The following is a 25311-nucleotide window of genomic DNA, read 5'->3' as shown; positions in this document are numbered from 1 at the left end:
GATAAAAAGTTGTCTGCCAACACCAGGGTTAAGATAAATTGGTGGGGCAGCTGAGAAAACATGTTTCTGGTTGGCTGCGGTTGAAAGGACCAGAAGTGATGTGTTCTTAGGTCTCTGTGAATTAAGGTACTTCATCACATGCACTTTGTAAGGGAAACAAAGCTAGCTTTTAAATGCGAATGAACTTGGCTTTCACTGGGAAAGCTTTCCTTAAAGAACAAGGGTATTTCCTTCTCTTACATAGGCATTTTCTTAACTTTATTTCAAGGGTTTTTTGCATCAAGTTATGTACTTTCATCAGGTACCTGCTTCTTTTGTATCCTGTTTCTGAATTGGCTCCTCATTCTCTCTGCTTGATGGCTCATCTGGTGGAAGCACCAGATTAGCCCTGAAAGGAGAACAAGATAACAATAAAAAGAAAGAAAAAAAATGCAGCCTTTTGCACACCTTTTAAAAATCCTACTTCTTTAATCCTCTGCAGCCATTGAGAGATAATCACACCCCTTCCCATGTCAGCCTTTCTTCTCTGAGGTCCTCACTTGTGATGGAGGTGAGACACATCCCTAACTTGACTGATGGTGAAGAAGTACCAGGAGGAACCAGGATGTGCAGAAAGTGCCACTCTCCGAAATACTCCCAGCCTGCAGTCTCCCCACAGGAGCTCAAAAGAAGATCTAGACACAGTTATTGAAAGCTTTTATTCTACCAATACCTCTGCCTCCACGTATCTGTGGTTTTCACGACTTTCTGAGCTCATCTGCTTCCTAAAAGCTGCATGAGAATGAACAAGATGAGGTACTTATGCAGATTTCACTCCAGTCCAATAGGAAGGTAAAGAAAAGGGCTTATTTAAAGGTGATCTCAATAAAGGTCTTGGGAGTTGATTCAAAATGGGAAAATACTTTGTGTATCCTCACCTTTAATGTGGGATTTAACAGGCAAATAGTATCTTGCTAAAATTAAAAATATGGTCCCTGATGGTGACATGGCATTGAATTAATTTCATTTGAATAGTGAAGATTTTTACTACCTGGAAGTCTTACATGAAGTCACTGATGAACAGATCCTTGGCTGGCGTAGACTGTGACAGGATCTGCCTCTAAAATATCCTGTTTTCTCACACAGAGTTAATTACTTCATTTTCTATTTTTTTTTCAGTGTGTAAATAAGACATAGTTTTGGGTTCACAACCAGATATGTTTTATAACTTAGAAAACTTAAATGCCAATTTCTTTCTGGAGCAATTAGACAAAGAGTATCTTAAAATGGCTGCATCAGAGCAAATGGGGAATCTATACCAAATGAGTTATAATTAAATACGTAAAGCTGTGGTGCTAGCATCTTACTATTTTTGAGCTCAAACAGTTCTAATTAGTTACATGGATATTACCACGTTTGACATGAAGTATATTGAAGAATCCATCTACTACTTGTTTTATGTAAAATCCTGGTTGCTCATTTCAAACAGTGAGTCAAGCACTGCTGCCAGGGAGTGCTATTAATGGGTGAAGTATCCAATTTTTTCCCCTGTGGGACCAACACCCACCCCCTAAGCAGTAATTCTTCTCTGAGAATGAGTCAGAAAAAATATATTTAATCACGACTAGCATTCACAGCAAAGCTCATCTTCCTTACGTTAATTGGGCAGGGAAGAGAGAAAGTTCTGGATTATGAAGATGTCCTTGGGAAACTAAGAGTCAGGGAGAACTCAAGAAATGAGTAGGAGGGGACTTTCACATGGAAATTTTTGAAAAAGGAGAAGAGATTGTTTAAAATCTGGAGTTCCAACTGGATTTTTCCCATTAAAAACCTGAGACACTTGTGGTAGATGGACAGATTTCTAGATAAAATACATACAGGTCACAACTGAATCAAGAAGAAAAGGTTTATCTTGGGAGAAAATGGAGAGGGGTAGGGGGTAAAGGTGGACCCTGAGGATAGTTATTAAGATAGAAGTTAGTTCTAGACAGCAATTACAAAAAAGAGAAGAGAGTATCCCTGCCAGCATGGGAGATAGGATCATATTTGAGGACATCTGGAGGTGGTGTAGGCTCCAAGGGCAGTACATGGGGCACTGACAGTCTTCAGCCCATCAGGGTAACAAACCCTACAGCCAGGATGAAACTGCACATCATAAAGGAAAATATATCTTTACCATAAAGTCCAGTAAAATAGATACTTTGGGAGAGGGTTTAACTCCTCAAAGCAAACTGCTTAATGTCATTATTGCCCTTTGGAACTCTTGCATAATGTCAAGACCCCATCCCATTAGGAAAAAGGAGAGAAAGGAGACACTCTGCTAATGAATATCCCAGAAAAGGACGTGAACAACACTCTAATTGAGAAAACTATTTATTTTGAGCTGTTTATTTAAGCACAGGAGGATTCCTAATGGAGCCATCAGACCTCACTCATTGGCTAATAGTTTAATTAGGCCCATCTGGTGGAGGCTGTGGAGAGAACTGTCCCAGCTCTCATATTGGCAGAGAGGTAATTTGTCATCCCGTGGCCCAGTGACTGGCACGCGAACATCTCTAAAGCCAAACAGAAGCTCAGCAATCTGTCTCACATGAGAATAGCTGAGAGCTGTTGGAGGCATTTGTGTGGTTCACCTTGGCACACCGAGGAGAAATGAGACTATTGCACAGTATCCTTGAGATAACCTCAGCAGAGAAATTCAGACAAGAGTCCCTGAAAGTCAAGTCAGTCTTGCCATTATCAGCCAAACTGAATATAGGGAAAAGATTTTTCCTCTCTTTTTCTCAACATCTCCTCTTCTTTGCCATCCTGAAAAAACAATATGGTAAGGACGTTTTCTATTAGTTTCTGCTCAGGAGCATCTGTACTTCACATACAAATTCACTCCTACAAAGTCTTGAAACAAAAGAATTTTCCTCTTGGATAGGAGGAACTTGCTGGTTTGAAGATGTCCCGTTTCTACAAAATGGTATCAAGTGATGAAGCTGCAAATAAAGAACAGCACTGCAGAGACTTCACGCAGCTGTAACCGGTCTGTAAGCTAAGTTGATTAAATTATGGGTTAATTCAACTAAAAAAGGAAAAAATTTGAAAACTGTAACAGCAACTGTTTTAAAAGCTGAAATTGATATTTTCTTCTCAGTTTGGTGTTACCATTAGTATTGGTGTTAGAAGATGTTAAAACTAGCGCTGCCTCTTTAGGGGTAATACCTGAGAAAATATGGGACAACATACCAGCAAAAGTTGTATCTCACATTTGTTTATCCACTAGTATTTATGTGGTACTTTTTCTTGTTCTTCATTCTATTATAATGCACTGCCTTTTCCAAAACCTCGGAAGCACTTAATATGTCAAATATTTTATCAGCTTTTTTTTGCAGGCTCATAATATCAGTGCTGACTAAAGTAAAAGAAGCAAAAAGCTCATCCAATGTAAACATAGCAGTTTCCATTATAAATGACACTTGAAGACTGTGAGTGGCCTCAGAGGAGGCATCACAGCTTATAAAATCTGTAAGTCAATAAATCATTCTGCTTTATACACGTCAGGTACCTATCTGTACCTTAAGAAGAAAAAGGTGGAGACAATATAGAGATTAAAAGGAAATGATGCTTAAGAATTGAAAGCAGCTGAAGTGATTGTTTGAATTAGTCTCATGGGCAAACAGTCCATTGTGATCTCTTGACCAAAACATATTAGTATCCTTAAATTATTTTTCTGTACCTGGTGATATTCACCATCGTTTTCTCAAGTGTAAGTTAATGCTCCTTTTTTATGGTAGGATTTTTTCATGAGCTAGACATTGCAGAATCAAAATGCTGTGTTTTAATATCATAAATTGAGCTTGAGCAACCTGTTCTACTGAAACATGTCCCTGCCCATAGCAGAAGGTTGGACTAGATGATCTTTGAAGGTCCCTTCCAACATAAACTATTCTATGATTCTATGAAGTTGGATTTTGCTGCTCTTCTCACCTCATCTAGTAGTGCATGCTATTGTAGATGCACAGTCATCTGTTCATACTTTGTAGAAGCTAAGTCCTGTGTATCATTCTTACAATGGATGCAATGCACTAACAAACAAAGAAGGACTGGTTGGGGATGTGAAGGTTGGGAGCAGCCTTGGCTGCAGAGACCAAGAGATGGTGGAGTTCAGGATCCTGCATGGAGGAAGCAGGGCAACAAGTAGGATTGCAACCCTGGACTTAGGAGACCTGACTTTGGCCTCTTCAAGGACCTGCTTGGAGGGATCCCATGGTTTGGGACTCTGGAAGGTAGGGGGGTCCAAGAGAGCTGATATTCAAGCATCACTTCTTCCAAGCTCAAGACCACTGCATCCCTATGAGTAAGAAATCAAGCAAAGCGGGCAGGAGGCCTGCATGGATGAACAAGGAGCTTCTGGCAAACCTCAAAGAGAAGAAGGAAGTTTGCCAAGTGTGGGAAAGGGGACAGGCCACTTGGGAGGAATATAGGGATGTTCTCTAAATATGCAGGGACGCAACGAGGAAGGCTAAGGTCTATTTAGAATTAAATCTGGCAAGGCAGATCAAGGACAACAAGAAAGGCTTACTGGAGGCCTGTAGCTAACAATGTTCCCCAGGGACTACTGAGTCCAGTTCTGGGCTCCCCAGTTGAAGAGAGACGGGGAACTAACTACTCTAGAGGGTCCAGCAGAGGGCTATGAAGATGATGAGGGGACTGGAGCATCTCTCTTGCAAGGAAAGGAAAGGCTGAGAGACCTGGGCCTGCTTAGCCTGGAGAAGACTGAGAGGGGATCTTAGCAACATATACAACAACTTAGTCTACAAATATCTTAGGGGCAGGTGTCAAGAGGATGGGGCCAGGCTCTTCTCACTGGTTCCAGCGACAGGACAAGGGGCAACAGGCACAAACTGCAGTGCAGGGAGCTCCACCTGAATATGAGGAAAAACATCTTTACCTTGAGGGTGCCAGAGCCCTGGCACAGGCTGCCCAGAGAGGCTGTGGGGTCTCCTCTGGGGACATTCAAAACCTGCCTGGTTGTGATTGTGCAACCAGCTCTAGAAGACCCTGCTTTAGCAGAGGGTTGGGCTAGATGGTTTCCAGAGCTCCCTTCCCTGACCATTCTGATAGACATGTTTTGAAATTTACACAAGTGAGTTCAAAGAGTTTCAGTCTGCAGTTTCAAACCTAGGAAATAATGCAGTTTACTAAGATTCTGCCAGTCTAGTTGCCCCTTTAATTAATTTTGCTTCATATGCAAGTACAAGCATCATTAGTTTGTATCATTTTTAGCAACATCCCGAAAGAATCAGCAAGTCAGCTTTGTGTTCAGCCTGATAAACTGTCAAGACAATTTTGCCGGCAAAGCTAACTCGCACAGTGCAAATATTTACCAAGAGATTATCTATTCTTAAAACAAAGTCACTAATCCAGGTTGTCTCTTCCAGACATAACTCTGAACATGTATACTGAGTGAGCTAAAAGCATAGTAACAAAAACGTTTTGCAATGTAAGAAAGAGCCTCGTGATCTTCTGCTGCCTTCAGCCAAATCTCTTTTGAAAGCTCATTGTTGTGTGTCTTACTGCATTGTGAATTCTGTTGTTTACAAAAGTGGAGGAGACAGTGGGTAAAGTGGAAATCTTGTTCTATTTATATATGTACTTGACTGGTATTAACTGGTGTTTTTTACTCCTACTGATCAGTTTCCTCTTCACTTGCCTGTCTCACTTGTCAATACCACCTAGGACAGGTGACAGTAGGACAGGTGACAGTCTTGTTCTTGTTCCTTGTATTCCAGCTAAAATCTGTTGTGTTTTTTGTCTGGAGTGTCTAATTTTGGATTTGTATTTGTACTTCTATGATACAAGTACTTTATAATATGTGAAATGCTACTGAAATTACTCAGCAGCATGACTACTTGCTACTGGAAAAGCACAAGAGTGCCTCACATAGTTTGCAGAACATGGAATTGAATTGATCTGCCATCATCTTTATGCTGGTAAAGTTGACATATAGAAATGAGGCCCTGGAGATAAGATCAGCCTGAAGCTACAGCAGAGCTCCATGGACCACAACAGCCACATCCCTTCCAGCTTGGGAGGTGTAGGAGGGGTTTCTAAAGGAGGGGTTTCCACGGGAGCTGCCCCCCTGAGTCCTGGTGCCACAAGGAGGGCAAGAAGGACGGGTGTCCAAGACACAGGACTGCCCAGCTGCCCACCCTGGGGGGGTATGGAGTGGCTGTCTAACACCTGCGGTGAAGGGCAAAAATGGTAGCAGGATGATAGATGACTCAGAGCAAAGTGGTGTATTACTTCAGGGAACTCGGGGAACCCCAAAGTAGATTAGAGGGATATTTTTCCTGTGAAGAATGAGAAAAAAAGATATCAAAGGTTTGTTCACTCTTATATGTTAGGAAAAGGCAATCCAACAGGAAAAGGCTCAAGCTATCAATTTATCTTTGTGGGAGACTGTATGGTTATTTATCTTTTTTAATTATGCTTCAAAAGAAACATGGTGCTGCAATAAATAACATTAGGCAACAATAAAGGGAACAGCACAGAGAGCTGACTGTAACGTGTTCCCCTCACCCTCTTTGTTTTAACCTCCATAAAAGTGTGGGGTTTTCCATGTTGTTTGAGATGTTCAAGACTGTGATATTTCTGGAAGCAAGTGAAACACAGCTGCTCCCTGATTAAAGGGATACAAGAGATGGCAGGATTACATTAGTATGATGCATGTGCTGCTACTCAGGGACCAGTGAGTTTGCAAATTTAGTGCCAGATACACACACACACAGTCGCACCTGAGCACATCTGAAAATGTGCCACTTTCACCAAAGCCTGAGCAGAGTTTATCATCGCTCATCTACTGGAGAAAAACCATAAAATTCCTTGATGAGGACTGGGAAAGCACTGATACCTCTTTTAATAAAATTCCAGTAACTTTGAAGGATCTTTTTCTCTTTTAACTCTCAAAATGCCAGCTAGGAAAAGCACGTGAGCTGTAGTGTTTGTGTTGGGCTAGATCTACTGCACAGTGAAAGCATTTTCAGAAATAAATAATATTATAGGGCTTACTTTGAGAGGTTTTCACTCAAGACACTTATGAAGAGGTTTGCTTTCCAGAAGGTTGAGTAAATGGCATCTCTCTGAAGTTTGCATCTTAAAGATTGACACAGCTTGGGCAGTCAAATTCACTGCTCTTTCATGTTGTTTGGTATTTGGAAGCAAATTAAAGGGAGTTAGTTAAGACTTTTTCTGGTATAACTTTGGGCCTAAAATTTTTTTGTAATCATGCTGGCAGTAATGTAACAATTTATCTTGCAGACAAGTTAACAACGTCATAATTTCAAAAGCTAAACAGTCTTTCATATTTCTTTCAGTGGGAGAGAACTGTTGGGATTTTCATGTATGTTTTGCCTTTGTAAAAAATTCTTTCAGCAGGAGAGAACTGTTGGGGTTTTCATGTGTTTTGCCTTTGCGAAAATAGAAGTTGGAGTGTGAAACATAGATCATCCTTCACACTCATTAGCATTTAATGGCTTCTCAATTGTTAACAGATTTGATGTAGCTATTAGGAAAGATAAGACTGGGCTGTGATTTACATCTACATTTTCCAATCCTGTAGCAGTCAGTTATATTACATTTTCCTAAGTGTAGTGTCAGATGTCTGAAATAAATTTTCAATTCTCTGAAAAAAATAATACAGACAACGATAAAGGAAAATGCTAATATGCTCTCTTCAATGTCTTTGCAAAGTGATCATTCTGATATTTTTTCAAAGCACAGGAATTTTTCCCCAACAGAAATAATAATTAATTGTGCAATTTGAAAATGTAAGATGAATGTATTCTGCACAACTTAACCCTATAGTATAATAGCTTGAAAAACTATGAACTTTCACAACAGAATTATTTGCCTAAATTGTAATACAGAAAAGTTATTTGAAGATTCATATTTTGCTGGTTTTTTAATGTATGACTTTACATTTTTATCAGGAACAGAGTATTTGGTTTGGCTTATTGAAAAGCAAACACCCTTCTGTACATGTGCAGATGGACTAGGATGTAGCTATTACACTTTGCATATATTTTAACTTCTCAGAAGCTATCAGCTCCAAAAAGAGCTGTCAAACCCAAGAGCACCATGGCATTGTATTTAGAAATATTTTTAGTGTCAGGAATGATTTGAACTATCCAACTTGAACTACAGAGTATATGGCTAGCTGAATCTTAACATCCAAATATAGGCTACTGCAGTCCCATGTGTTCATGGCATGTCCCTCTTCCTTCCTTGCCCTCAAAGACAGGGCTGAACCTAACCCTGAAAGAAATACAGATGTTTAGGATCTACACACTGGCGATACGTACTTGACATGCCTCTCTGGTTTGATTCCTTTGCAGTCCAGCACTCACTGCCCAATAGTTGTATGTCCTGTAGCACTAGAACAAGCCAGACTCCAGAAAATCACCGGGATCACCAGAAGGTCCGATAGAAGGTGTTTTGTTGGCAGGAGTGTCATTACAAACATAGCTGAGACAGAGTCAGGGCTTTCAGATGAAGGAAAGGTTCCTCTTGTCAGAGAAATCAATGTGCCGCCGCAATATGGGAAACAATATTCTGAGGGGGTTTTATTTGGAATTTTCCATTTTATCTGCCATCTCCTTCTGCAGGCAACTGTACTCACAGAACATTGATGGGCAACTACATACCACTGGCATTTTGACATAGGATATTAATGTACTGTCCTGTGCTGGCTGTGTTATGGTCTAGACAGTCTCCGGTCGAAGCTGAACAAAACTCTTGCCTATGTGGTTTGTTTATTTCAGCAGAGGAGCTTTAACAGGAAAGATAGAAACTTTAAGTATTATTGTGCTGTACTTAATGTATGGAGGCAGAGGATTTGAATTTTCGGGTGTGCTGATTCAGTGTTTCATGACCTTTGTGGACTGGAGGCAAAAGTACAAGTTTTGATTGCTATTTTTAAAAGAAGGAAAATGGTCTGGAAAGTTCCCTTGCATGGTTTGTCCAGTAGGTTAATGATCTAATGGCTCTTTTGGATCTAATGATCTGCTAATCTTCCTCAAACTGAGAGGGTGACTTGAATGCATGGTATTAGATATTTCAATATTGACTGCAACCTTCTGAGGACAGCCTTTATGTCCTGCTGTGTTAACCCTTGCTTTGAACCATAGTATCAAAAGTTTCTGCACTTGTAAATCATCAGGCTGGTGTTATTACCTCTCCCATATTGGGGGCAGAAGAAGGGAGGGGGGAAAGAAATGAGTCAGGCAGCTTTTCTTAGAGAGGGCATAGCTTGAGATGATATTTGCACGGTGCTGTTAGAAAGTGCCCTGAATGCACTTTTCATCACATGGCAAATTAGATGTCTTCCTGTCAGAAAGATACACTCTAAAAATGTAAAATGTCTGTGGCAGAGATTTCCAACTGCCAACAAAAGGCTCACTTTCATGAGGAAAATAATTTAAAATGCTTCTGAGTCATTGTGAAAAATACGGGCCATGACTGTGTCTGCAAAACCCCATTGAGCTGAGGCAACGCAGACAAGAAAAATTGCATTCATACCACTGTGATCATCATCTGTCCATTCAGCACGGTGCTCTCCAGGAAAAGACAAAGCTGGAGTGACAGCTCAAGGAGCAGCCTGCACCTTTCTGTGTCACTGCTTGTGCTAACCTGTGGCACCGCGTGGGATTGGGTGGGGGGAGAGGAGTGTGACAAAGGAAACCCTCCACGCAGGTTGCTTTTTCCTCCTCTCTTTCCTTCATCCCTGAAGTCTTGATGTAAACTTGCTGTGATAGATGCAGGTGGCTAAAAATAGTGTGGGTTTTGTGTACCATACTAGCAACTGAATAATTTTCTGCTGTAAGCAGGATGCCAAGGGACAGCAAAAACCTGATGGTAATGGCAGGTAAGGTACAATGATGGAGTGCGGCTTCCAGCCCACTAAATCAGTGGCAGAGTACTTGGCACATTTGCCAATGCTGCTGCAGCCAGAGAAAAACCCTGGGGAAACACTCCCTACATTTAAAAATTATACTTGCAGTATACATGTTTTATACTAGGAGTTTGATAATTTATCCTTGCAGCTTAGGAAGCCTGCAGTAACAAGTGATAGTTCTTGTTATATTACTTGTTGCAGCTTCTGCCTCCTGGATTTTCAGATTCTCTGCTTCTAGTCAAGAGTATACCATATATATTCCCCCACAAGTGTAACTGTCTTGAGGCATGGAAGTTTAAAAATTACAGTAAAGGATGGACACAATCTAGGAAGAAACCATCACAATCAGTTCAGCTTTTCCTGTTTGCACCTCTCATATCATCAGCGCTACACCTGGAAGTTATTTCATACAATTACAGCAGATCAGACAGTTCTTTGTACAGGATTGTCTCTGACTTTTGGACAAGTAGGAAGCCCACTATAAAGATTCCCATTTTGACACTTTGGTGAGTATAAATCCCATTATTACTTAGAGTCCTAAGGCCATACTAACTGTAAGTAGGGACAGTTTCCATCATCTGGAATGAAATCCCGATCCTTTTGAAGTCAAACAGCAAAATTCCTGTTGACTTCAGTAGGACAGATTTAACTGCTAGAGCTGTGCAAGATTGTAAGTCACCTGCCGCTAGTCAGATCCTTCAGCAGTGGGTATTTTTATCGAGTCGACCTCATTTATGGAGTTGCCTCAGAAAGTCTGCTTAGACTCAGGAAAGATACAACGGGAATAAAGCAGGTGCCTTCCTAATTGGAAAGTGGGGGAGGCTGAGTTTTTCAAGAGGTGTTTAGTGCTAAATAAGGAATAGAATCGTTTCCCTGGGGAGCTTGAAATCCTTTTCAAACTTTTATAGCTTTCTATTTCTTTGCCTCTGGTTCCCACTGCCAGATGGAGCATTACATGTCCCAGAAGGATGCACTTCTGTATCCTCACCAGGCTTGCCACACAAGGGACGATGGAGGAAGCAGCCGGGAAGCAAGCCTCCTATTTAAGGGGTGGTGGCAGCGCTGCTGCTCATGGGGTGCAAAGAGGCAGTGCAGAACAGGGTGCCTTGCCCCTCCTGTGCCCAGTATTGTGAATTGTATGGCAAAGCGTGTCTGAATTCCTGAGCTGAGTAATGGCCTGTGAATTGTATCCCCGCTGCAGCAGTATGATCTGAGAGGTATAAATTTTCTACTCAGCATCTTTGTTTCTCCCACCACTGCAAGAAAACCAGATTTGGGAGGGTCCTTAGATCCTTTCCTCTGGATGATGAATGCAGTCTATAGCCACACTCTCCTTCATTATGCAAATGGTTCAGACTAATCTTCCTTCCCTCCACTTCCCTATTTAAATGTGCTATTGTGAACAAAAGACCCAGTGCTGTTGCAAGGACTAGTATTGAACTGTTCACATCATTAGTTTAAATGAGATTACGATTACACCATCTGCATTCGGTTGTACTCCATTCAAACCTTGTCATTGCTTTTGCCAAACTCAACATCTTTTGGGGTGTTTCTTTGAACGTCATTTATCTGTATTTCCAGACCATTCAAAGACAGTTCACTGCCTGTAACGGGTGCATTTAATTTCCTTTACTTAAACATTGCTGATTTGCTGGGTCTTCATGTCAGATTTCCTGTTCCACATTATTAGTATTTAAACTTGCACCTTTTTAAAATCAGATGTCAAATTAACCTCACATTGCTCTTTTTCCAAGCATTCCTTGCTTGCTAGAATACCCTGGAAATTAGCTAATTTTCTCTCATGCCTGACACTGGCAGCCAGATACGAAAGCCAGCTTCACCAGCTGCCAGAATTCACCATCCAGTTGCTGGCCCTGCTAAGCACACGTAGGACTCAAACCAGAAATCCTGTGGTCTCCTGGCAGCAGATCTGTTGATAGATGTGAAAGGGAGCCGTGTCCTGTGTCACAAAGCTCAGCTTCCATGAGCTGGAAGCAGCTCTTCCCACATCTCCTCCCACCATGGCAATGTGCTGCTTGGCACACCCATGGTCCCAGGACCGGTTGACATCCAACTGCCTGAGCGGTACTTGCTCTCCTGGTGTGATCTGGCTGAAGTCTAAGGTGCTCTTTAGTTCTTAAAAATGAAGTTCTGCCAGTCTGACTGATGCACCTTCAATAGCCTGCTTTATATGTAGTAGGACATTTCCAGCAATGCCCTCAGTTTTTATGTCAATGTTTGCATTTGGTGACGTTTGCCTGTCGTGGAAGTCACCCTCCATGCCCCAGCTGCATTTAGCCACTGTGCTGGTGGCAATTCTCCACTGCTGTGTCCTTCCTCAAATCCTTTCTCAGGACTGGTGAAGGTTGCCAAGCATGGCATGCCTGGCAGCCTGCTCCTGTTCTGTTCTGTTCTGTCCGTCTCTATTCCCACTGATCCGACAGAGCACCAGAGGGGTCACGGGCATTTGTCCTTTGGCTGCCAGGGGTGGCTCTGGTGACCGGTGATTAGGCATCTGGGCCTTCTTTTCCCCTTGCTCATCTGTGTCTTGCCTGAAGTACCTGCAGGGACAAATAAGAGGCTTGGGGAGAGCATGCTGAGATACGGCTATAGGCGGAAAGAGGCACTGAACCAGCCCTTTCCTTTTTATTTAAACCAGCTGTTGTCACATGAGCTGTCTGCCGGCTGTCCCCTACCTTCCAGAATAATTTAAGTTGAGAGCAGCCTGTGACATGCTTTGCATCACTTCTGCCATCGGAGGTAGAACTTCCGATTGCAGAAGACTGCATCCAGGATAAGGTTACAGCCATGTAACATGTAACACTAATCATTAAATTTGCATAAAATTGCACGGGGAGGACAACACAATGTGGCTGCTCCGAACAAGATACATTCAGTGAGAACAAAAGTAGTCCCATTTATGTACGGGCACACAGGAGTTATTTCTTCCTCTGATTTTGTAAGTATTTCTTTTCCTTATTAGAGGACTATCCATTCAGTGTAAGGACTTTATTTTCTGTGTACTTTATGGCTCTCTGTGTTGTGGAGGCTTCAGGAATAGCAATAACCATACAACACAAAGTTACAACATGCACATAGTATACAACACAAATCTTTTATTAAAGAGAGATGAAAGATGGCCAGTGTTAAATTACTGACCTGGGTCTCAGTAGAGCTGAAAAATTCCCTGAGGTCTGCGCCATCCCTCCTCAGCATTTTCAGTTTCCCGCATATAAAATAGAAATACTCATTCCTTTCTGAGTGCTCTAAATATTTAAACTGTAAGCTCTGTATACTGTCTTATGGCATATATATACTCAGTACTTAGTTCAGCTGGCTGCAGTCTTTCACGGGGCCCCTAGATGCTACTAAAATTTAAATTATGAATGAGTAACGTTGCAATATTTTCTGTCACATTCACCAAAGATCATCCTACCGAGGTTTGGAATGCCACTTATTGATTAGACAAGATTTTAAATGTCTGCTTGAAGTGTCATAGAAAAAGCCCACCAATTCACATGGCTTTAATCAAATGTATACCAAATAAAAGCAATAAAAAAAAGGTAGCCAGCATCTGTCTGCATTCAGATTTGAAATATAAGGAGCATTTGGAAGATGAGAACAAGACCTTGAGCTTTGGTGTATTACAGCTTTTGTGTAGACCACTATTAAAGTTGGTTCATTAAGTCAGAGATATAAGTAAACAACATTTCTACTTTTTCATGACTGTTTTGCCAACCTACATACCTAGAAAATCATACCTTTTCCCAAGATGTCCGACTTTTTGTTATTTTCTGGGGGTGAAGTCCCTATATTAAGCTGCTTTCCTATGTTGCAGTGTAATTTCTACATCAGTCTTGCCATTATAAATTATTAGAAATCTGTTCAATTTTTTCTGTTTAGCTTCAAGTTTAACATAGTCCTTTGAGAACAGTAATGGCAGCTAATGAGACTTGTGAAGACTCTTCTGCTGTTTCAAAGTGCCCGTATAGCGAGGAGTGGAAAGCTAAGATTCCCTTATCCTGTTTATGACCTGACTCCAAATGATACACACTGCTGGAGAGAAGGTAATTTAGTGCCCATTATTACCATACAATCCTGCACCTCCTTTGAAGCTGTCAGCTTCAAAATCAACTCCAGTCGTGTATGTTCATTTGAAACCTCTTCCAAGCTTTTTATCAAAGCATGACACAGAGCTGCTTCCTAAACACCTTCCCTTTCTCGCACATCCAAATTAACCACTTTCTCCTCATCTAACCAAAGGGGGAGATACTTTGAGGTCCAAGCATATATAGTAACTGTTGAAACATGGCATAAAAAGAGAGAACATGCTAATTAGATTACTGAGGCACTTTAAAAGGATTTGCTTCCCTTATAGAGTGTGCAACACGGCTGGCATGTTAATTCAGTTGTAAAGTAAATTATTTAAACTAATAAATCATTAACTTCACATTTTAGTGAAGTATCTCGTTAAGATGCAAAACATGGAAATTTGATGCATTTATGAAAGTACAAGACAATGCTCAGGTTGTTTGTAAGGTGGCGGGTTTGGCTCCTCCTGTGCCTGAAGTCAGACGAGCGGATTCTCAGCTGTGGGGTCGCTATGATCTACAGGTGTTCTCCAGCCCAGTTTCTTCCTCTGCTGACCTTGGTATCTGATATATGGGCACATCACTCAGCACTTGGCTGCAGAGAGGCTGGAGTACTTGTAAAGGTTTTACAAGTTATGAGGGAATTTGGTATTTGAAATAATCTATTTCTGGAAGGACATGGGGGAACATTTTATGACCCTTTGCTTTTTTATATAAACTGAGCCTTCCCTGTGAATTTAATCTGCCCTGCCTTCCCTGTTTCTCAGCTACGATGAACGTGATGCTAATTCTGTCTGCATGGAGCTATTTCTGTTGAATAGTGTTCTGTGCTCTGCAGCAGTCCCTTGCTCTTTCAGGCCAGCAATGGCCAAGTACACCTAGAATATGCTCCTTGATGGGTTGTTACCAGGGGATACAGGCATTTTTCATTAGTAGGTGGAAAAAAAAAAAGAAAAAAATTGGGGAAGGCTGTGGGATACCTTAACTGTATTTTATACAAACTGTATTTTATACAATGCCTGAGGGAGTCACAAAGTCACCAATGCCCATGGATGAACCAGGTAGCCAGCAGGTTAGAAGAGATAGCAACATCTCAGGCACAGCAAGAGGGAAATGAAGACTCTGTCCATTTCTGGATCTCTGATGTAATCTTTAAGTTAAAAGGGAAGAGGAAGCTGAAGCAAAACAATGTGAAAATTAAGGAAGGGATCCTCACAGGTTCTGTTACCCTTCCACTCAGGTTTCTCCTCTAACTCCTCTAACAAAGGCACACAAGCTAATCCATATAGAAATCACCTTCTAGGTAATACAGTAAAATCAGTATATATATCTTTGGCTGGTTTCTTGGCAGCTTCAGAGAGTAAATAAGTCAGGAGGTCAGGGAACCTTCCTGTGATAGGGGAAGTCACAGGAGCATGAATCCTCTAAGGATTTGGACTTCTAATTGCAAATCAACTTGAACATTAGCAAAGCTGAGATCCATGCAGCAGATTCCCATAGTTTGTATACAGACAACAGCAAATCTGGCAGCTGAATCAAAAGAAACCACAAGAAGGTTATCTCTACTGGTTGTGTTCTTTATCATATGGAAGTTTACTATCAAAAGCAGCTGTACATACCCTTCAAAGAGCATTGTCTCTTCATATGAAATTTTGGAAGAGATGAGGCTGACTTTCTACTTGCTAAAGTGAAGGAGGAGGACGCCTATCATTAATATGTACCAAAAATGTTAAGTGCTTAGTGCTACAAGCAGCAAAATCTTGTAACTGCTCCATGGAAGTGAAGTGAATTGTGAATTCTGGAATAACCAGTTTCAAATATTTGACAGCAAGTTTCATTAATGTATATATTCCTGCTGTGCAAAGACATAATGAAACCAATTTCCATAGAAACTTCACCAAACATTAGACTTCTTCATATGTGTGGGATTGGTATGCAACTATTGGTAATAAAGCAGTGTTAAAAAAATAAGAGATGGCCATATAAAACCAGAATAAAAAGAATGTGCTTAGGATGCTTTGCAAAGCAACTGTGATATCTGGGGAAAAAGCGTGTGTCCTGTTCTGGCTATGCACCAAACCTGAGGAGAAAACCTGTGCACCACTTGGAAACCATACACAGGGATCTCCACTACAGCCAGTTTTTAAGTACAGCTGCCAGTAATTTAGAAGTTTTATCATTTTATGAAGAAGTTACCTTATATTTTATATACTTTTATATAAATATAAATATATATATACACATAGAGGAATTATAGAGGACTGTATGAAAAATTTGTTTTGTAAAAAGGTTGTAATGATTGTTAAAAACATAAGGTATGAAATGTTAAGAAAAAAAAGAAAAGGGGAATTGCAGAAGAATGAAGCTGGGTTAATTAGTATTGATAATATACAGCTGTGGGTTGGCTTCAGGGGTGGCGTGTTGGTCGATGTAGATAAGGTGCAGCTGTGGCTGGTTAAGTGAAGTGGTTAAGAGCCAATGAAAAGAGAGGAGCTGAGGAAGAAGTGTGAGGAGATAGAACACATGCTCTGGATGAGGTGAGATGGGGAAAAGGTAGCAGAGCAACTGGCATGAAGAGTATGTTGGTATGGGATGTAAAAGACCTTGTTGCAGCTTGATAGTTTGGAGAGTGCTGTGACATGTACATATATACACACATGCTTTTATAGAAAGCCTAAATAGTTAGGCTGCAAGTATTGGATCACCTCATAGCGACAACGAAGCTGCTCTGAACAGACAGCTTGGTACTCAAATGTTGGTGCACCCAAACTGTGCCATTCAGATCAGTATGGCCCTGTGTGCTGGAAGTAAATATTGCTTTGAATCCAAGCTTTTAAGACAGTCTTGTGACTATTTGGGTTTTAAAAAAGTAGCGCTTCTTACCCAAGCACTGCATTACAGTACTTCTGTAGGAGCACAGGATGTATTTTGATCTGTTCCAACCTGTTACCTCTTAGGAAAGTGGCTCCATCCCTGACTTGAAACCTAAACTCTCAAAACTGCTGTCCTGTTGGTCATATAAGCTAATCATTGCTGGATGTTTTAAATAGACTCCTCATTTCTGATTAGAGTTGCCGCCTACATCTGGATCATCACTGATTTCAGTGAGCCATATCAGAGGCTGCCATATCAAAGATGCCTGCATCAGCAGAGTCTGGTATTATCAGAGACAGAAAAGGACCAGCTTTGTGAAAACATGACTGAGTGTATGTGAACATATGTGGAGGTTTGTTAGAATATAAACGTTAAGCTAATCTTTCCTGTTTAGAAATCTGATCTGCCTAAATTACTGGGAGGAAGAGGGAAACAAGAATACCATTAAAATAAAATCCTGTGGTATTATTAACAGCAAGCCTACTGCACTTCAGAAATGTGTTACTTGCAGTTAATGTGCAGTGGGTGTTAAAGAAATATTTAAACTATCTTTCAAGGATTTAAATGAAAATTGGCTTCTATAAATACCAATAGGTTTACTTAAATGCATCCATCTGTGACAAAGAAGTGGCAGGAGGGGAAGTAAATCAGAAGGAATTAAAATGCATTTGTTTTGAGAAGTGACTACTGATTTCAGTGAAAAGCCATATTGGGTTGAATAGAAATGGTGAATATTTGCTCATTTCTTTAAACCACATTCTTTCCATATATCAGTATCGGTTCCACTGTTAATGAAATGAATTCAATTAAATGGATTCAGCAAAACCTTATCAATTAGAAAAATTAAACTGGCAACAGTAGCGGTAACACCTAAGTCTTTGATGCAAAAAGAATAATCCCATTGAAATTGATAAAATAAGCACAGAATTAATCCCAGGTACTGGATTGAATATAAATGAGTTGAGGAGGTATCCTGGCTGTAGCCTGTGTGTGTTTGTACTACACAGTATATAACTGCGAGCAGCAATTAAGCATGGTACTAGAGCATGGCTGTAACTGTTAATATATATGTATAGCTGTTCCTTAACAAATTCATCTAGGAGATGCAGGAGTTTGGGAGTCTGGGATCACATTCATTGGAATAAGAACAATAGAAAATCAAGGCATTTAGGGAAGGTCAATTATACAGTAAGGTGTGTTCATGTAATATTTTGCCGTATTATTATCTTGTGCCTTTTATGTAGTTTTAAACCCATGCATAGCTTTTTGTGCATTAGACAGTGGATTTTTCTGTGACTTAATAGAGACATAAGCAAAGTGTATTACAGAGCCACAGATTTAATAGAGAGAAGAGCTGATCCACTGTGTGACCTTCCTGCTCTTTGTCCTTTTCTAGGCTGGAGAAACGACAGCTGCGGTTGATGCAGGGCCACACTGAGGAGCGCTCTGTGCAAGCGGGGACCGTCCCGTTCCTGCCTGGAGCGTGACTTGCCCCAGTTGTGTTTCCTTTGGCTACAGTAATGAGCTCACAGTAAAGGTCAGGCAGTACATAAACCTGTGGGAACAGTGCTCTTGAATTCAGGAAACCCCATATTTGTCCATGCAGTGTAGGACCTCAAAGAGCTGATAGGGAGTGTGATTAAAGAAATTTCTATCTCAGTCTCCAAGCTCAGCTCCATAGCTCTAGAGCTGCATCTCTGCATCCCCCCTAATCAGAAGCTTCCAATCCCAATTCTCACTTTGGTGGAGTGTTTGCAATTGCATTTGTAGGTGACAAAGGAAAACATTAAAAGGGATGCATTTTTCTCAAGCTGGGGAAATTTCCTCTTTTGTTTCTATTTCCATATGTACTGCATAAAGAAAGGACCATGGGATCATGTTTATAGGATCAAGACATTCTGATTTTGAGAGGTCTCTGCCTTGTCTCAGTGGACTTTTAAGGTGCATTTTATATGTTTGAGATTATTTCCGCTCCCCACCCTCCCCGAAAAAAAAACCCAAAACCAAACAACAAATAGCAAACCTGATTTGTCTACTTTTATTTTGTAACATACTTCCTATGCTGGGATTTTACCTGGTTAAATCAGTAGATCCATTCTTCAGCAGATGAAACTGTCAGAGATGCAGAGATAGTCACAGGCAATAGTTTCATGTATTGCACCAGTATGACACCAATAAGTCTGCAGTTTTACCCCAGGCAAGGAGCAGGTCATAGTTTTCTTTGCAATAAACTTTTTCTGCTGCCACATCCCTTTTCCATAGCTTAGCATCTCCTTGCTTCCACAGTAATTAAATAACTGAGCAGCTATTAGTGAAGTACAAGTATATATATTTGAACTGGGGTCCCTTTTCATACCAAGAAGAGATGTTGATCTGTTCTGTAACATCTTCTTTTCCAGATGGCTAGGCAGAATGTGCTGCTGGTTTGGTTCACTAATGATTTTATAATGTATTTTAATCTGACATGACAATTGCCTAGATCATTCTTACAGATATATTTCTTAAAAGCCAAATAAATATATCTAGCAGTACCACATCACCTGAATGTAATTGGAGGAAGCCACAGGCTTCCTACCTGCATTAATCAACTGTAGATGAGCTTAATTAATCTCTCAGATCTAAATGGAGAAAGAGAAATGAGAGCTATTTGCTTGAAAGCCAGTATAGCAGGCTTTGAAAACATAAGAGCTGCCCTGTTTACAGGTAGAGATGTGTAATGGTTGGTGTCTTGCTTAAAAACTCTTCATCTCTGTGAAGGAAACACAGTCAAACACTTGGGGCTTGATTTTGTTCCAAAACATAATTTTTTTTTCCCCAAGACAGAACTTGCCTAAAGCTCAGTTGTGTATATGAAGCTCCATCACTAATAATACCTCACAGACTTACCTCCTTCAATAACTCTTTATCACTTATTTCCTAGGAGAGTACAAATGTGTCATTTTTATTAATATTTTATCAAATTTATAGGGGCTAAAAGAGGTAGAATAATAACAGGATACCCAACTACAATCTCCTTTTAGGCTGCCCCATTTTCTCTGTTACAATTTGGGTGGCTGAGGTGATGCTTAAATAGAAATATAAGTCAGAGGTAAAATTTAGATACAAATAACAAATTATGTTGATAACAGGATTTTGTGCTTTAAGCATAAGACAAAGAAGTGCCTCTTTTTGTAATTTTTACATTTGTTTCATATTTTGTTTGGGGGTAAATCTGCCAAAACTGTAACACAGCTGGCAATCTCAAATTTAGGACCTTTTGTCTTCATCTTCTTCCTGACACAAATGGTAGCTTTCCTGTGCTTGCAGATTCATGAAAACTAAATCCAGGAGAATAATTATTTTGTCCAGTCCAACCAGTATATTACAAACTATTAGATCTCATTGACTCTGGTGAGTTCTGCAATTTGTGTTCAGCCAAAGCATGCTTTCCATCAAGGCCTCTACGGTTGCTTGGAAGAGATACAAGGACAGAAACTTCACCACTTCCTTTAATAATTTTTTCTCCAGTGGTTAGTCAGCCTCGCTGTCTCAAATTTGTGCTTCGTTCCTAATTAGAACTTGTCTGACATCAATTTCCAGCCAGTGGTGTTGCTGGGCACAGAGGTGGTCTGGCCTCTTAGGTCTCTCACTTTTTCTGTCACGTAATTGATTTTTCATGAACAGCACAAAGTAAGGCTGAAATTAGACCAGCAAAGCAATAGGGGACATGGTGGATCAGAAAGCCTTTCTGCGAGATATGAAGGTAATTTTTTATCCTATTTATTCTAATATTTTATTGAGCTTTGCATCGTTAGTGGATACTCTTTAACCGTGACTTCCTCTGAGGCAGCACATTGATGATGCTAATACTGAGAAAATATATTAATCATTTGGCCTCTGGCACACTCTGCTGTCATTTTCTCCCTAGCTCATTCTCCCATTTCTCAACAGTATGGTAATCAACCTGCAATTTTGATCTCTTGGTGATGGTTCAGACACATGTAATCCAGATCTCTGTTCTACAAATCTGGGCTTGTGAAGCTGGTTCCTCTGGATTGCTTTAGACTCATAGAATCATCACAGAATCAGAATCATTTAGGTTGTAAAAGACCTTTGAGATCATCAAGTCCAACTGTTAACCCAGACTACCAAGTCCATCACTAAACCATGTCCCTAAGCACTGCATCTACGCATTTTTTAAAGACCTCCAAGGACAGTGCTTCCACCAGCTCCCCAGGCAGCCTGTTCAAAGGCTTGACCACTCTTTCAGTGAAGAAATTTTCCCTAATATCCAATCTAAACCTCCCCTGGCACAACTTGAGGCTGTTTCCTCTTGTCCTGTCATTTGTTATCTGGGAGAAGAGACCGACCCCACCTACCTACAGCCTCCTGTCAGGGAGTTGTAGAGAGCAACAAGGTCCCCCCTGAGTCTTCTCTTCTCACGACCAAACAACCCCAGTTACCTCAGCTGCTCCTCATCAGACTTGTGCCCCAGACCCTTCACCAGCTCCGTTGCCCGTCTCTGGACACGCTCCAGCCCCTCTGCGTCCCTCCTGCAGTGAGGGGCCCAGAACTGAACACAGGATTTGAGGTGCAGCCTCACCAGTGCCCAGTGCAAGGGGACGATCGTTCCCCTCTCCCTGCTTGCCACAGTATTTCTGACACAAGCCAGGATGCTGTTGGCCTTCTTGGCCACCTGGTCACACTGCTGGTTTATGTTCAGCTGGCTGTCAGCCAGCACCACCAGGCCCTTTTTCTCCAGGCAGCTTTCCAGCCACCTGCCCCAGCCCATAGTGCTGCTTGGGGTTGTTGTGACCCAAGTGCAGGACCCGGCACTGAGCCTTGTTGAACCTCATACATCTGGCCTTGGCCCATCAGTCCAGCCTGCCCAGATCCCTCTGAAGAGCCTTCCTGCCCTCGAGCAGGCTTAGGCTCCTCTGCATGTAGGCATGTCTCTTGTACATGTAATCTCATTGTATAGGCATAGGTATGCGCCTGCAGATGCTCTCAGACACTATATCTCATTTAGATAATAATGGCAGTTGATAGAAGGAATTGATTTACAAGGTCTCTTGATGTTTTCATTAAATGGATCATTTATGCACTTTATATATTTTTAAATATTTGCTCTTTAGGTCTAGTGGTAGCTCTTCCCATATGGAACTGACGGGAGTTGGCTTATAGATTAAAACCTAAGAAATAAAAATGAAGCATGAGTTCCACCAGCTTTGAAGGTAATTTGCTAACTAGCAGTGCCCAGTGCATTCCCATGCACCTAAGAAATTCAAACTGACCGAATGTCTCCAAAGCCTTTTTCCAGAAAGAGGTCAGTTGGGTCGTAAATTTAATCATGGCAAATTAAATGTCAGGAGATGTAATCTGTGGTCAGAAGGATCTAGTGATTGCATCTCAGAATAGGCAAATGCCAGTAACTCAGATTTTATGCATCCCATATATTCCATTTTTGGTTCTTCCTGCTGTCCCACACCCAAAGTATGTATTCCAGCAATTTCAGCGTGGAGTCTGTTTCTTTCAGCTATTGGATCTGTTCCACTTCGTTTAAATAAAGGTCCCAACTCTAGAAATGTTGGCATGCTGGAAACTGGTTTGATTCTGAATCAGAATAGACTGTATTTCAACATTTCCTGTAGATGAGAATTAACAGAAAACCTTGGTTTGGAAAGTTTCAGGACAAATAGATTGAAAAGGATTTTTAAAAATACTTTCCTCAGTTTTAGATACTTTCCATTATTGGGACTGTTACCTAAAATTTAATCTTGCTTTGAATTATCAGAGATAATTACTGATTCAGATTACTAAAGGGCATAGCAGCCTATTACTGCTGTTGTACATTGCATAGCAGTCTTGCATGTCTTCCCCACAACCACACCATGAATAAACGTTTTAGGGCTGGCCATTATAAAAAGAAGGACATCAGCAGAAAATAATCAGTTGCATGTGTTTTGGTGAAGTTAGTGCTAACTTTGAAGTACTGGCATAATATAGAGTGAGTGGCAGACCTTGTATCAGCAAGCAACCTTTTTTGTGGTTTGATAACATAGTATTTTCTCTCCTGTGAAATGATCATTAGTACCATGCCCATCTCCTTAATAATAATAATAAAAATAATGTGGGGTGAGGTTTTTTCCCAAGTCATGAGGGATATGCTATCAAAAATTTGATTAAAAGATTCATTCCAAAATTTTGGAATCTGAATGAAACCTTTTTAATTTCACTTGCCTCATGCACCACAGGGTATTGGTTTATGTGTGAGTGGATGAAAAAAAAAGTTTCAGTGAAGTCTAGATAGCATGCCAAATGTCAGTGCTGTCTTGGAAGCACCTTTATTATCAGTGATAGCTTAAAAGTATCTCTCTTTCATCTGCTAAATGGCAGCTTATTGATTTCTTTGCTGTGCTATTACAGTAAAAGAATTTGAAATGTTTTGAAAACATCCCTTAGAGCCACACAACAACAATTAACAGCATAGCAAATGCTGAGCAGCAAGTAGCTGATAATGACAGAGTCTAATGTCGACTGAATGCAATTAATCATGGATACTACCCATAGAGCTTTGGATTTATACTCACTTATTATAAAGCACTGATGAGGTCCCCTCTCGATCTTTCACAATGTATGTATTAAGAGTATCTCTTCACCCTAAGCAGAAGCAAGCAGAAGGAATGCTTTGAGACTTGTATTTCTTAATATGTTTACTATCGCTCCATTATGCAGTTAGTGGCTGGTATTCTCCTAGGAAGGCAGTATCATAGAGAAGCAGGAGCAGTTCACGCCTCTAATCTTTCCAGCAGACAAGACAACAGCACAGTTGTCTGAGATATATATATATATATATATATGCACAGTCGCAATGTGGCAAAGAAGTGCCACTATTTTGATACAGGATACCTTTACACAGCCTGAAAACAACCTTTCATTGCCCAGCTTTGCTGAGGGTAAGCAACCATGATCAGTGCTGTGTGCATACCGGTGGCTTCATAATTCATATAAAATTGCATTCATTCTTTTCCTCCTTTGTTGTTCCTGCCATCATGTTCCACTTGATCGATCCACTCTTAACAGCTGTTTGGCACTTGACAAAGTGACTAGACTCTTAACCCTGAAGTGAGTTCAGAGCAAGTAAAAGGGCACAGGAGTTTGTCATGTTGCAGCACACTTTCAGTTCGACCTGAACTCTTAACGGATGAGTAAAGAGGATCTCAATATTTAGAACTGCAGCTCTCCAAACTCAGTTCAAACACAACTCACAGACTCACCTAACCCCCAAGAAAGGAAACAGGAGGAAATAATGACTCCTAAGCGGAAGGATGTATGCATTCCTAGTCCTTAACAAATTCTTGGTGGGAAGACCACCCATATCTCCTCCTCTGCGTACAAAAGAATTTAATTTCAAATTTGAATGTGAAGGAATAACTCCAGTGGTAGTCAAGGCATCTGGCTGATAGGTGTGGTCATTGGCAGACTGATCAAAAGGCTTAAATACACTCTTAAATGTTTCACTAAATATGGGAAATGAAATATACTGGTTGAACCTTACTGCTCCTTGTTCCTCACCAACCAATTCAGGAATGAAAGTCTCCTGACGAAATCAAATCATCTTCAAGGACTTGCAAGAAAAAACACAGCAACAAAAACACTTTTTAGAAGACAATGGGGCCAAAAGAGTGAATAAAAATTCTTGATATGGGTGGAAGGGTTCTTTAGGAGTGACTGAAGCTGGGCCCTCAAAACTGTATTGGTGCTGAAGACACGGCTATGGAGTCAGATCCCTTTCTGGCTGCTGCCATCCACTCCTTTTTTGAGTTCACAGTAAGTCTGTGGAGCACATAGACATGAAATGTTACCTAAGATGACGGCTTAATTGGATTCCATACCTGACCTGATACTTCAGCAAAAAGTGAAAACATCCACTGAATTGATGTGGCTTTTATTAATTTTGGAGGACTCGAAACTACTGTTCTTAAACTGGAAAGGATGTAAGTTTCTGGGGTTTAGCCAAAAATCAGTATTAAAATGAGAGAATGGGAAGGAAACCTCCCACTTGGCCAGACTGTTCCCCAGCTGAATTTCTTCAGAATTGGAGCATATGATATGAAAAGTTGTTTTCAGTAGAATATTATATTATACGATACTATATTCAACTTTTGTCTTTCTGAGGTAACTCCAATGAGATAAACTCACCCTGAAAAATTTTCATATATGAAGTCAAGAAAACAAAGCAAAAAATGTGATTGATAATATTTCACTCTATCTGGAAGGAATACTGGGGTTTTGTTCCTTGTCATCTCTCTTTTAAGGTATTCTTCCATAGCACTTTGGTGAGTGATAGATGGACATTGCTTTCCTAATACCTTGCTTTAAGTAAGTGACTCACTTGAAATCTGATTTTCAAACAAGAAATAAAACTTCAGAGCATGGGTAGTA

General features: G+C 40.6%; 1 protein-coding gene and 1 long non-coding RNA gene across 2 annotated transcripts in view; one reads left to right on the top strand and one right to left on the bottom strand.

The window, feature by feature from the left end:
• The window catches only part of LOC308062895, a 209440-nt gene extending 204183 nt beyond the window's left edge, over nt 1-5257 (bottom strand). Inside the window, exon 1 of the long non-coding RNA XR_013927738.1 lies at nt 4637-5257. This is a non-coding gene — a long non-coding RNA (uncharacterized lncRNA). The remainder of the gene's footprint in view (nt 1-4636) is intronic.
• Nucleotides 1-25311, top strand: part of ADARB2 (adenosine deaminase RNA specific B2 (inactive)) — a 353051-nt gene that overhangs the window by 43748 nt on the left and 283992 nt on the right. The gene's annotated exons all lie outside the window — the stretch shown is intronic.

This window comes from Falco punctatus (assembly GCF_963210335.1).
Source record: "Falco punctatus genome assembly, chromosome: 4".
NCBI classification, from domain to species: domain Eukaryota; kingdom Metazoa; phylum Chordata; class Aves; order Falconiformes; family Falconidae; genus Falco; species Falco punctatus.
Note: the sequence above shows the minus strand (reverse complement) of the source record. Positions and strands in the feature narration are given on the sequence as shown.